This window comes from Ips typographus, linkage group LG12, assembly GCF_016097725.1.
Source record: "Ips typographus isolate SLU linkage group LG12, UJ_Ityp_2.0, whole genome shotgun sequence".
Classification (NCBI taxonomy): Eukaryota; Metazoa; Arthropoda; class Insecta; order Coleoptera; family Curculionidae; genus Ips; species Ips typographus.
Genome location: NC_138433.1, coordinates 6,850,927 through 6,865,467, shown reverse-complemented (window position 1 = coordinate 6,865,467; position 14,541 = coordinate 6,850,927). Strand labels below are relative to the sequence as shown.

The window sequence follows — 14,541 nt, the reverse complement described above, 5'->3', positions numbered from 1 at the left end:
TGGTTGAACATGGGAGATAAGTTCGGTAATCATGGCCTTATAAAATGACATTAAAACATCTTTTTGTTCGGTTTTTGAAAGAAATGATTTTTTTAAATTTAGATTGTATGTTTTTGTGAAGCTAATATTGAACCTGATCAAAACTAATGACACTTCTCTACCGCCACTTTTAATGCTCTTTAAACTGGCGTGGTTAGTTTTTAGATCCCACGCTTCGTCTTTGTGGAACCATCAACTAATTTTTTAAAATAGTTCTTTTTTTCCGAATATATTGATGTATGAAACTTTACTTATTTTTAATTTAAACTTTTATTTTTGGAATTGGAAAACATTTTTTTCTTTCACTTTTAAGTTTAAGTTAATAATTCCACAGACCTCTAACCGTTTATAAGATCCCCATTAATGGTTCTCCTTATCCTGGATGCATGTATTTTGTATTACAATATTTTTTCTTGATTTCAACAACGAACAATTGATTCACTCATTTATGGTAATCAATTGCCAAAGCGTCTAGTTTTGAAAATAAATAAGACGCTTTTACTCAATTTAAAGTTAAAAAACAAACCAGTAGCGATTTAAATTTCTAGGGTAACATGATTTATTTTAACATTTAAACTAGAAATCAACAACTGATAAATAAATGTAGATTTTTAGTGATTTAAAGAAATGTATTCCAGCTTATTTAACACAAAAAAGCTTTGCCTCAAGTTTTTATCGGACTAAGCAAATTGATGAGAATATATATCCACATTATATTGTTTCCTATAATTGAGGAAATGCTATGGGATGGTTCTCGAATCAGAAAGTATATGCTTAGTCCTACTCGTGGGTCATGCTCAGTGTTAAAAATATGAAATTCGAAAAATCACTCTTATTTATTTGAATTTCATCATTATAATAGTAGCTTTGTAAAATATAAATGGCGTACTGGTTTGCCAAAATGAAAGAGATTGATAAAAAATTATATGCACGTAGTATACACCATTTACTGAACCACTCTGTGCAAAATTGCAAGTGTATTTTGCACAATTTAAAAGTTACATTTTCTACAAAATAAAAATCATTTTGACAATACAAAATGTAGAGCACGCTTAGGTAGTTGTAAGAGTTAAGTATGTTTTAAATTATCAATTTTTTGTTTAAAACTTTTCTTATTACCTTTAGCCCATGCACAAAATTTAAATAAATTTGTGTTAACCATATGACTAATTAAAAAAACTTTATGCTCATAGCATGTACTTGTCTTTGATCCTAACCAAGTATTATTTCTGCAAATAATTTTATTTTTTATTTTCATGCCGATAAATTCTTGCTCTTTGATATCACTAAATGCTTTAGAAAAAATTTTCATAGATTTTTCAACCATATTAGCGGTAGATTCGGAAATATAAGTTAAGATTTCCACCATAATTTTCTTGTAGAATTAAAATTTGTTTTGGATCATCTAAAATTTGATTTGCATTTTGCAACTCTGAAATACAATTTGAACATTGAAATTTAGTTATAGTTTTCTTTACCAGGTATCCCGCATAATACCGTATTGCGCAATCTTCTAGTTTAACACTTTTTGAAAAATCAGAATTTGCGCAACAGTCTTCAGATTCACTTTCACATTGTAATTCAATTTCTTTGTCAGTATTTTGTAAAGATGCGTCAGTCACTGAACATATGTTAGCATTTGAATCTGTGGTTTTATTAGATTTTAATAGGTAATAAGTGTCAGAGATGCTATCTTCACAATTTGATATCTTAGATGGAGCAAGTAAACTAGTAATAGATTGAATTCTAAAACTTAACCTGAAAGCTTTAGCTGTAGGATTTAAATTCCATCCGCCTTTCTGCCTCAAAATTGAAAAGAAGTTTTCCAAATAGTCTTGGTTGAGTTTACTTGTCAAAATGAACGAGTTTTGTTTTTCTTACTCAAATAACAATATTGCTTTTATAGACTGCACCATTCCATCAAAGCATGGTGGTCTGCTTTTTCGAGAAATTTTTGCAATTTTATTTCTGTTCAGTGCTGGACATGACGTACTAACTTTTACAAGAGATTCAAAAATTTCAATTCCTTTTTCGAGCGTTCAAATTGGGCTCAATAAAATTTAATTTTCTCTTGGGCCTGTCCATGTTGCTCCAGGTTTTCGAGTAAGTTTTCTGAGGTGTAAGGACTTTCAACTCTTCGAAGTTGAGAGTACCGTAGTGTCTTGGCACAGCGTCATTTTTTAAATAAAAATTTTTTTTACCTCGGTAATTTTCATCGGAAAAATGGTTTTCGCAGATGAATTTTTGCCTTATAATGTCTGGTGGTAAATCGGCTAAAGTTGCGTTTCCTGTAAAATTATTAAAAATAAAAACTTTTTCTTATAGTAAATAATAATATTTCGTCCATTTTTATCTTAATTATTTTATTTATTGACTGATCATATAATTCATATGTTACTTTAAGTCATAAAGCTCTGTGTTTACCTACAAATCAAAATAAAAAAGGATCGAAATGATTTTTGTTGTATACAGTGCATCCAGGTTTTATGAACAATACTTCAGGAATGCCCAGAGAAGCACATTCTATAATGTATTTATTTTTTGATTAAATTTTTAAGTTTCTCATTTTTTAATAATCATCTTAGGTTACTTTAAGCGTTTGTCTTCACGCTTCATATGGAGAGAGTAAAGCGAATGTGACGTCAGAATGACGTAATTTTTTTCAGAATGACATAATGCGTGATGCTTACACTATTTTTTGTACGACTTCATCAAAATCATCCTAATTATGAAATAAAATGAAAACATTTTAACAAATTTCCTTTAATCTTGTATCTTACTTCCCTGTTCAGACGAACGGTAAGTGCAGCAGGTATTTACTTCCCGGTTTGTTAGCCCTTCCAACCAGAAACTAGACAGGAACTAGGCCTTCAAAACAGGTACTGTAATCACTCAAAATTAGACAAGTCGTACAAAAAAGAATATTTTTAATATTTTTTTAATCCATGGTGTTCCATTTAAAATACGGAAGTTGGTAGCTACTTTTGCTATAACCGGAAGTACCACCAACTTGGAAATATTTTAGATCAACGACCCCCCATCGATTTTGGTTGGTAGCCAAATTTTCGATTTTTTTTAAGTGTACTTTATCAACAATCGATGGAGTTCCCGGAGGACCATCCTGTTTGTATACAAAAAAAATGCAAAAAAAGCATTTTGTAAAATCTGTACGAACGCCACTGGTTAAAATTACCAAATTGTTTGCACATTAAAACATGTGCAAGTCTAGTCTATGATATGAACATAGTACTAATTAGTAGAATATTATCATGTTATTAAGCATCACCCTGTATTATAAAAGTGTACCTACCTACCTATTCGTAATAAACGAGATAGTCAATAATATTGACCGACAATAATATTAAAGAAGTCCTAACCCTGAACAAATTGAATACCTATTGCAAAGTGCGACAATGGGTTTTAAATAGTCTTTTAACTTTTAAGTAAGGTAATAGGTTAATACAGAAAAGCTTCATGCGGCACTACATTAAAGCAAGCTAAATAAGAACATTTTTAGTTAAAAATAGCCCATACCGCAGTAAATCACCCACTTTCGACAAAGTTCAGGGTTCTTATGGGGAAATCTAAATAATCGGACACCGTCACGACCACTTTTTCCACAGTTTAAGTACTTGCACACATTTCCCGACATATTTGTAAATATCAGATATCTATGTGAGCAGAAAAAAAATAATAAATAACACAAAAGTTAAACTTCCACTACCGATGTCTGCACGTACGGTTAACAAATAGCAACAGTTTTGATGAATTTGGCGGGAAAACATTATCCGTAAATACAGTGCCAATTATAAACTTAAATACGTTCTAAATAAAGTTTTATCTGTTCTAACTCCAATAACACGATTCCTAGTTACCCTCAATATCTTAATATTTCTTAATAAAACAATATAAGCAAATTGCAATGATCATTTAAAAAAATTTCTGATGGTACAAAGAATTCTAGCAATACCAGGCAACGTTGCGTAATTATGCCTTCAAACAAGAGCCAAACTGCAGAAAAATTTACTGGCTGCACTGCCATCTGTTATGAGACGCTCGAAATAGATACCGTCGATTCGCCGATGGAGACTGTTGAACAGCAAAGGGTCTCCAATTAGCGTTTCGTTTTTTAACCATTTGGCTGACCGTCTGTATATATTAGTTTGTCTGTGGTAACACTAAACCATTGGCAGAAAAAAGGTTATTAGCCATGGAACGCTAATTTGAAAAATCTAGAGAATTTTCAGCACAGTATAAGGATTTTATGAAAGAATATATCTCTTTAGGACACATGTCACTGGTTAATCCTGAGAATGTAACAAACTTATGTTTTTTGCCACATCATGGAGTCATTCGGGACGATAGCCTTACGACAAAGTTAAGAGTCGATTTTGACGGATCAGCTCTTCCAAAATCAGGATGTTCAATAAACCAGCTTCAATTAAAGGGCCCTGTTATCCAAAATGACATTTTTGCAATTTTGCTCTGTTTTCGGGAACATCCAATAGTTGTAACTTCAGACATTAGTAAAATGTATCGGCAAATCTTGGTCGACTCTCGAGATCAAGGTTTGCAGAATATAGTTTGGCGTAAAAGCTCAGATCAGCCAATGTCAGTTTTTACACTCAACACGGTTACATATGGGATGGCCAGTTCACCATTCTTGGCAATTCGATGTATTAAGCAGTTAGCAATACAACATTGTAAAGCTTTTCCAAATGCATGTAAAATTATTGATAATGACTTTTACGTGGACGACCTTATAACTGGGTTTGATAATGTAGTCCAAGCTAAAGATATATGTACACAGATTTCTACGATTTTACAGGTTGTTTCAATTTAAGAAAGTGGTCATCGAATTGTAGGGAAGTGGTGAACCTATTTCAGGATAAGTCGGACCCGTTAAGTGTGCTAAAATTTGAGAGTGAAAGTACTAAAACACTCGGAATTCAATGGTCTAGTTCTGCTGATATTTTATTATATCAAATTGCTATAAAATCACTTGATTCTAATTATATAACTAAACGAATTGTATTATCAAATATAGCTAGAATTTTTGATCCTTTAGGGCTCATCAGTCCTTGTGTTATCACGTTGAAAATATTACTCCAAGATATTTGGGCTGAAGGCGTTGACTGGGACATTGAACTATCTGTTACACTTTATAAAACTTGGACAAGGTTTGCAGAAAACGCAAAGGTTTTCCACTCTTTAAAAATTCCGAGATATGTTCTAAGTCCAAACACAAGCAATGTAGAATTACATGGATTCTGTGACGCATCTCAGCGGGCATATTCTGCTGCTATTTACTTGCGAAGTGTTGACAACGATAATATTCTTAAAGTAGCGCTCTTATGTGCAAAAACCAAGGTCGCACCTGTAAAAAAGTTGACCATACCCAGGCTGGAGCTCTTCTTTTAGCACGTCTCTCTACCACAGTAATTCAATCATTGAATATAAAAAATATTCATTGCTTATTTTGGTGTGATCCACAAATTGTCTTGCACTGGTTACATACTCCACTTCCTAATTTGGATGTATTTGTTCGTAACCGAATTTCAATTATTAAAAATTTGACAGACGTAAATCAATATGTACCCACCAAAGAGAACCCTGCAGATTGTGCTACCAGAGGAGTGTTTCAAATGAAATAGTTAGTTTGGATATTTGGTGGCTTGGTCCTTTGTATTTAAGGGGACATGCTGAGTGGCCTGAAAAAATGACATTTTCATGTAAAACGGATAATTCAGACGTTCATAAAACTTTATCTTTAAATGTAGTAAATGAAGTTAATTTGAATCTTTTCGATCGTTATTCTAATTTACAGAAGTTAGTTCGAGTTGTCTCATATTGTTTAAGATTTAGCAAAAATTGTAAATGTCCCAAGAGAAAAAAAAAATGGCATTTTTTCGGCCGAAAGAAAGATTGGCGTCCGAGGCCGTCTTACGACCGAGGACAATAATCTTGAGGACGAAAAAATTATTTCACGGCCGAGGTGTACACAAAATTTTTTGTTCAAACGATATTTATTCAGAAACTCTTAATTTTTGATAAATAAAATGAGAAGGGTCTAGCAATCACGGTGACGTTTATTGTTATGTTTGCTGGTTATGCATTGTTGATGTGACGTTAAAGTTATTTGTTTTACAAGGCGAAAAAGTAGCACATTTACTGCCGCAGCGCTATTCATTGCCGAGTCGAAGACGAGGCCATGAAGAAAGATGAGGCAGTAAATGTGCATTTTCGCCGAGTCAAACACATAATTTTTTCGCCGATTATTGTCAATCAGAATTACTTTTTATATTTAAGTAGTAATACACCTCTCCTATTTCTAATAATGAAAACTGTCCACCTATGATGTACCTACAACAATAATTATACCTGTTTGGTTGCTATGATTACGATCTTAAATAGACATCTTAAATAAGCCAAAATTGACATCTAAAAGTTTCGGCAAATTTATAAGTTGTTTCTTCATGATGGAGACTATGGAGAGTGACGACGATGTACCACTAACGCCTCCGGAGGTGCGAGAAGCAGCCAGGAATGTAGAAATTAATCTCCTACCGGAAAAATCGAAAAAAATATATGAAGACACATACTGCCGATTTATGGATTACCGGAAGAACAAGAACATCGGTTCGTTTTCAGAAAACGTGTTAATCGCATATTTTGCTGAGCTGTCTTCAAAACTAAAGTCTTCTACATTGTGGAGTGTATATTCTATGCTCAAATCCACCTGAGTGCTTAACTCATCATAATGTAGATTTGGCAAAGTATTTGAAACTAAGGGCTTTTTTAAAAAGGCAGAAAGATGGATACCAACCCAAAAAATCTAAGGTGTTTGAGAAGGAAGAAGTTATTAAATTTTTATCGGAAGCTCCAGATGCCAACTATTTATCAACCAAAGAAAGTTTCAGAACTTTGGATCGAATTTTAAGTGAATAACCGTAAATGTGTGTAATGAATGTGAATAAAGTATTTTTGTCTAGGTTGCGGCGGTTCTTGCGATTGCCGGAGCATGTAGAAGTGACGAACTTGTGCGAATGCAATTAGATGTTATTGAAGATATGGGCAATAAGCTATTAGTTTCCCTTCCTGATACCAAAACGAAGAGACCGGGATCTTTTGTGGTATCAGAACACCTGGACATGTATAGAAAATATGCTTCTTATCGTCCTGCTGGATTTGAAAGCCGAAGATTTTTCTTCAGATATTGGAGGGGTAAAGCCTTAAAACAAGTTATTGGAATTCATAAATTTGGTGCTATGCTACAAGAGATAGCAACTTATTTAAAACTACCAAATGCTCAGAAGTAAACTGGACATTGCTTTAGAAGGACGTCTGCTACTTGGCTTGTTAATTCTGGAGCTGACATCACAATGCTAAAAAGACATGGAGGATGGAAGTCCACAAGTGTTGCTGAAGGCTACATAGAGAATTCAGTCGAAAGCAAAAGTGTGATTAGTGAAAAAATTCTAGCGAATGTTCCCACCTGCAGTGACAGTGGGAAGAGAAAAGATGAAACTTCTAACTAGATGAACTCATCGGTGTATTTGAAAAATAGTTACAACGAAGTGAACGACAAATCAATAATAATAGAAGGATGTTCTCATTTTACTATTAATGTTTATAAATAATTATATATACTTTTGAATGTTTGACTCCAAAAATGTTATAGTGTTGTTGTGTGTTTTTTCTTAATAAATGTTAAATTTTATGTTGCGTAAACGATGTCATATTTATATTGTCCCTGCGCCAGGTAAGCGGCAGTAAAAAATTTTTACTGCCTAGGCAGTAAAAGTGGTTGTTTACACCCTGTCGTTAGGCAGTAAAACGACAGGTTTACTGACAATCGGCGAAAAAATAATAAACTGACTCTTGTCAGAAATATTTTCTATTTTTTCATATATGCGAAAATGAAATTGGGAAACGAAGATTGCTGTACTGATATGGATGGGTATACTGCTGTAATTGCTGCACACAGTGGTCACATAGAGAAATCGTAACCAGCAACCATAAGCGTAGACGGTGACATAGTGATTGTTAATTCACTTTTTCCCTGTATTTTTTTTTTCGGGCGTTGCTATTGACACTGGTGACGTAAAAGTGAATTTCACGGCCGCTAAACAGTACGTGAAGTGAGAACTTTACGTCCGTTTGAACAAAAAATTTATTTTTACCACAATAATCAGTCTCAATATCCAATAAAGAGTCAAATTTTAGTAATCGTCACAATTTGTGAAATTTTTCGAGGTATAGAAATTTTATTGAGGTGCTATTTTTATGCAGTTTTTTTTAGAAGCTATTACATTAGACGATCTGATACTTAAATACATTTTCGCTGAAACAATAATAATTAAAGCATTTGCGTAAAATTTTGTACAGTTCAGGTGAAGCAATGTCCAATAGTATTTTTTTAAACTTTTTCTAAGGTGGACTCTGTCCATAAACAGTAAACTTTTTTTCCATGACTAATTGCGTTTTTCTTGAAGACATCTTTTCTTATTTTGAGTTTGTAGTCAAAAATATAGAATAAAGCATGTTGCATTTTAAAAATTGGCAAAGAGTTCAGTTGTCAAGTACCGTGTTTTGAATTGAAGCTTATTTAAACGTAATTTCAATATAATAATCCTAAGTTGTTTCAGAATTTTTTAATTAATGAGCCAAATGACAAATTAAGACTTTCTGCTAAATGATTTAATTAGAAGAAAAATTACTGCTATTTTAAGACACCATTTTATCTATTAACCTATAATTAATACATGAATAAAAGTGTAATTTGCATATTTCTTTAAGATGATAGCTACACCCTACGGATGCTGCTACAATTACAACTAAATAATTGACACCTAATACCTAACTTCAAAAGCGGTTGATTGTTTTGTATGTACTGAACTAGAGAGTAGTTAAAGGAAAATGTTTGCTCTCTTGGAATTATCTGATGGCTCTCGAACAGTATGCTTAAAAAAAGATGTCAAGAAGAGGAAGTGCTTAAAAAATGTCAAAATACTAGCATGGCATGGTAATAAGAGTTTAATATAATATCATATCCCAGTTTCTTAGCCTTGTCCAAACTAATTCAAAAATGATTTCTCTGTAGGTTTTCATAAACAAAAAAATTTGGGAATGCTTTTGACCGATGCGGTAAGCTACCATAGCACTGAGGCTCGAAACTACGTTGAATATGCACGAGTGAAATTGGTAAAATTAAAACGAACCCGGGCTAATTGGTCTGATTCTGATATGATTGAAATAATAGCGCATTCAATAGATGATGCTGTTGTGAGAACTGCAGCTTTTAACTGTAGTGCCACCTCGGTAAGTGATTTGATTGCATTTCTTACCAATTATGTAATAGTCCCATCGTCGTATAAATTATCTACATCCAATTTCAATCAATATTCGAGCATTCCAAGTACTTCCAAAACCGAAGTAAAGCCGATAAAATGCTATTCCTGTGGTAATGTTGGTCACATTTCTAAAAATTGCCTTGAAAAACGCAAATTTTTTACCGCAAAAGGCGATAACATTTGTCGGTACTGCAAAAAACCGGGTCACCGGATCGACGAATGTTTTCGCCGGCAAAACAAGCGTCTTCAAAGTGATAAGGTTGAAGCCGAGTATCGATCGTCCGATAAAAAACGTAAACATGAACAGGTTCTGTTTAATTTTGATACATCCCCAATTACTTCATTAAAAACTTTACCTATTTCTATTTTGGGTTACAAAACAAACTGTTTAATAGACACCGGGTCTACATGCTCTTTGATTAGTGAATCTTTGGTTGATAACCTGCAGCTTGAAAAAGGGCCATGTGTTACGAAACTACAATGGTTTAATAGTACTATTCGCAATTCTTATTTTATAACTAACGCTTTAATAGAATTTCCCGGTGTAAATTTAAATCTTGATCTTGTCGTTGTACCTGACTGTCACTGTAAATATGAAGTTATAATTGGTGAAAATGTCTATGAAAACAATGTCGTCTTGATTAAAGGCAAAAATGATCAGCAAATCGTCCCAGTGCTGTCTGTCGAAAGCACCGTACCGAGTAAACCGATTGAATTAGATGTCGTTACTGATCTGGACTTAACCAATAAATCAAAACTGCTCACCTTACTAAAGAAATATTCTCATATGTTAACTAGTTCTAGCAAATTGACCAATATTGTAAAAACGGGAGAATTAGTAATCACTTTAACAGAAAATAAAACTGTCTATTATCACCCTTACCGTATGTCAGATTCAGAGCGGCAAAAAGTCCGTGAAACTGTTAGTGACCTTCTTAAAAATAACATTATACGGGAAAGTAACTCTTCATTTGCCAGCCCCATTATTTTAACTAAAAAGAAAGACGGTTCTCATCGTCTGTGTGTTGATTTTCGAGGCCTTAACAGGATAACACTTAAGGATCGATACCCTCTACCCCGTATAGACGATCAATTGGACCGGTTGGGTAAACATCGATATTTTACGTCATTAGACATGGCATCGGGATTTCATCAAATTCCTATTCACCCTGAATCTATTTAAAAAACTGCGTTTGTCACCCCTGACGGTCAGTATGAATATTTGAGAATGCCATTTGGGTTGGCCAATGCCCCTGCAGTTTTCCAAAGAGCAATTAATAAAGCTTTGGGTAAGTTAAAGTACGACACAGCTATCGTTTACATGGACAACATTGTCATACCATCTGTCACTGTAGAGGATGGCTTCTCTAATTTGAAATTGGTCCTTGACGCCTTGGAAGAAGCAGGATTTTCGGTCAATATTCACAAATGTCGTTTTTCTATGCATAGCATAATTTATCTGGGTCGTGAAATATCGGCTGATGGAATTCGTCCTGATCCAAACAAAATTAAAGCAGTTAAGGAAAGCGCACCTCCAACAAATGTCAAACAAGTTCGTCAGTTCATTGGCTTAGCTAGCTATTTCCGTAAATTTATCCCTGCTTTTTCATCTAAAGTAGCTTGCATAACTAACCTGACACGACTGAATGGTCCTTTTGTTTGGACAGATGATTGCGAAAATGAAGGCAGAAATTTAACAGGCACCGGCACAAGGGTGGCGACATCTAAGATTAGTCAAGAAGCTCATCCCGTGCTGAAAGAAGAAATATTTCCTTATTTTATTGTCACGAAGGATAATAAATCAAATTTATTACTTGAGCGGAAACATTAAAATGGTGGAATGCGGTCAGAGTACAACTGCAATTATGATGCATTTGCTGAATGGCGAAATATGTGGAATGTTTTCCAAGTACCGAGAGTCGAAAGGTCGTCACGAGTTGTCGGCTAGACGAGACCAGGTCTGGGAACTTTGATTGGTGGAACCAGTGTCTGGAATGCTATAAAAAGGAAGTTGTACCCTAGAGAGGGGTTCAGTTCAATTCATTCCAGTCAGTCCAGTTTTACTGTGCACCACGTTAGTGACCGAACCGCAAGTGTCAATTAGACATGTCCGTAACGCTCAAGTAAAGTTATTCGTGAACGCGCTCCAAGTGACAAACCTCTCTCCAAGATTCTGTCTTCCATAGAGATGTAAGTATGTTTATTGTACTTCTATGTTGTGTATTGATTTACGCCTGGTTTATTATGATTTTATTGGGAGTTAGTAACGTTTTCGTTGGATTAGGAAACCTGTTATTTTATTAGTTAGTAAGTTAGGAGTTATTAGGTAATGTTAAAGTACTTATTTAATAGAACTTGATGGTAGAGTTAAATGTGTTTTATTTTCAATAATTTTGTTTATTTTTTTTTTGTGCATGGGGGTATTAATGCTGGTATATTTTAGCATTAGGTAGATTATTAGTTTGATGAATAAGCAAATTCGCAAAGAAATTGCTAGGAATAATCAAATTGTTTAAGATAATCGTTTAATTTTTTTCCGAAAACTTGAAAAATCGAAATAATTAAAAATACTGCCAAACATTTCGTATTAATTTTACATGAGTGAACCAAGTGACAAATCACGAGTACGAACTCGCAGTAGAGCTCAAAGTGTATCAGACAAAGAAAAATTTGTTTTGCAACAAGCACTAGCCCAAGGGAAAAACCCCGAAAAATTCTTAAAAGAGTTGAGAGAGTTTAAACCCGCGCATCATAGCTCAACTGTCGGCTTCCTTCTGTACAGGCATCGATATCTGCAGGTGCCCCAGAAGTTGACAAAACAGCTTCTATTGCCAGTTTAACAAGTAGTGAGGACGAGAACAGCCCTTTCGAAAAAACTGTCGTGAGTGCTCAAATTGAAACCCCGCGAATTCAAACAACCAAAGCTTCGACTTCCCAAGTTCAGAAAACTAAAGATTCCAAAGCAGGATCACGATCCCCAGAACAGTTTTTTAAGCCAAGAGCTTCATTGAGTAGGACTCCGCCTAAACCGCGGGAATCAGAAGAGCCCTGGCAAGAAAGTCCCTTAGAAGTGGTAGTGCCAAAGCCTACCTCATCCCGCCCCACAGAGTTATTACAAGGTTGTAATAATCCTTGCCCACCCCCTGTAATTCGAGAGAGAAACATCCTAACAATACTGCAGCAATGGCTAACATGACTTTACAGGTAGCTTTGGCTGAGCCAAAAACTCCGGCCACACCAAAGTTTACATGCCCACCTATATTTAACCCATCTATAGACTCTCCCATTATTTTTGTGAGTAAATATGAAAAAGCAGCGACTGCAAACAGCTGGTCGGAAAACCACAAAATTTCCTACTTGGCAAATTTCTTGGAAGGCTCAGACTTGGTTTGATGGTTATATTAACGAACCGGCAAACCAGGCAAAAACATGGACGAATATAAAAACGGACTTTTTAAAAGAATTTTCTGGTGAACAGCCACTAAGAAAATTAAAGTTTCGATTAAATACACGAAAACATCAAGACAATGAGGATGTTAAAAAATATTATTTTGATTTACTTGCGTTGGCAACAAAAATTGACCCGACAATGTCTTTTGACACTTTTAGGGACCATTTTGAAAATGGTTTACATCCATCCTACTATGAAATGTATTACTTGCTGAGTTCAGGAGATCAACATTTTAATGACTTAAAACAGCTAGTGTTAAAGCTGAGTGACATTAAAGAGAGAACCCTGGTGAATCAGATGACACGTGATACGGCACTGCTTTCCGTGTCCGATGCGTTAAATAATGAGAATCAAATAGTCAGGAGCGGACTAGGAAATACCAAAATCGGAATATGCAAGGGAATAGAAATAATGAGTACAGAGGTCCAAACTATGGAAACAGAGCACCTTACCGAAATCGAGGTAATAGCTATTTACCTAATACAAAAACACACGATGGACGCATTAGATGCATTAATTGCAAAAGAATAGGGCATGCATCATGCAACTGGAATGCAAACAGTTCCAGAAGCAGGCAAAAAACTTCAGGATTGAATCCGGAATTTTATACCGAGTAAATCCGAATGATTTAGGTCGAGATAAGCTATTAGTAATACCACAACAGTTAGTGGGAGAAATTTTGTATTCTCACCATTCGGAACCGCTGAGTGGTCATTTGGGAATAGCAAAAACGCTATCAAAAATTAAGCAACGGTATTATTGGCAAGGGTTGCAAAAAGATGTTGAAAATTTTGTTAAGGGTTGTCAAGATTGTCAAGCTAGAAAAGGTCAGCAAAATCAAAAGCCGATAGGATTTTTACAACCCAATTCCTGTGGGAACGCCATTTGAAAAGGTGGGAATTGACCTTTTAGGCCCTTTTCGCCGAAGTAGCAATAGTAAAACCATGATAGTGGTAGCAACAGACTATGCAATACGTTGGGCAGAAACTGAGGCGTTACCAAGTGGAAAAGCAGGGCCCGTAGCAAAATTTATTTTGGAAAAAATAATTACGAGACATGGAGCGCCTAAGGAGTTATTAAGTGACAGAGGAAAAGTGTTTCAATCAGAATTGGTAACAAAACTATTGAAGGAAACATTTTAATGGGCACTACAAGTCAATTTACAACGGTATATCACCCAACAACAAATGGTCTTACGGAGCGATTTAATAAGACTCTTGCAAATATGTTGGCAATGTACACCAACACAAATCAGTCAAATTGGGACCAATACTTACCACATCTAACTTTTGCCTATAATTCAGCGAAACAAGACAGCACGCAGTTCTCACCCTTTATGCTAGTATATGGACGAGAACCTGTTTTACCAACTGAAGCAAACATTATGCCGCATGCTGAATCTCTCGATAGCAATCAAATTAGGGAAACTAGTCTGGCAATACGTAATTTTGCTGCTGAAAATATAAAAATTCAACACGTCACGCTAGTCGTTATTAAAGAATATCATAGACAAATATTATATCATGATCCAGTTGCAATAATATTAGTTAACGTATTGGTCGAAGAGCAGCTGATGAAACCTGAATCTGCTGATTTATATAAATATGTGTCCAATCAGTTGAGACTGTTAGCAGATATACTTATAATTGCAAAATCTAAAAATAGCGAAATTAAAGAAATGGATGATTTATTTTACCC

General features: G+C 34.7%; 1 long non-coding RNA gene across 1 annotated transcript; it reads right to left on the bottom strand.

The window, feature by feature from the left end:
• Window positions 1-3,435: 3,435 nt before the first annotated feature.
• On the bottom strand, window positions 3,436-4,226 carry LOC145736494 (uncharacterized). Its single transcript, XR_014179980.1, has 2 exons — window positions 3,764-4,226; window positions 3,436-3,610 (listed from the first exon to the last, which is right to left on the bottom strand). It is a non-coding gene; the product is annotated as an uncharacterized LOC145736494 (long non-coding RNA).
• Window positions 4,227-14,541: the final 10,315 nt, after the last annotated feature.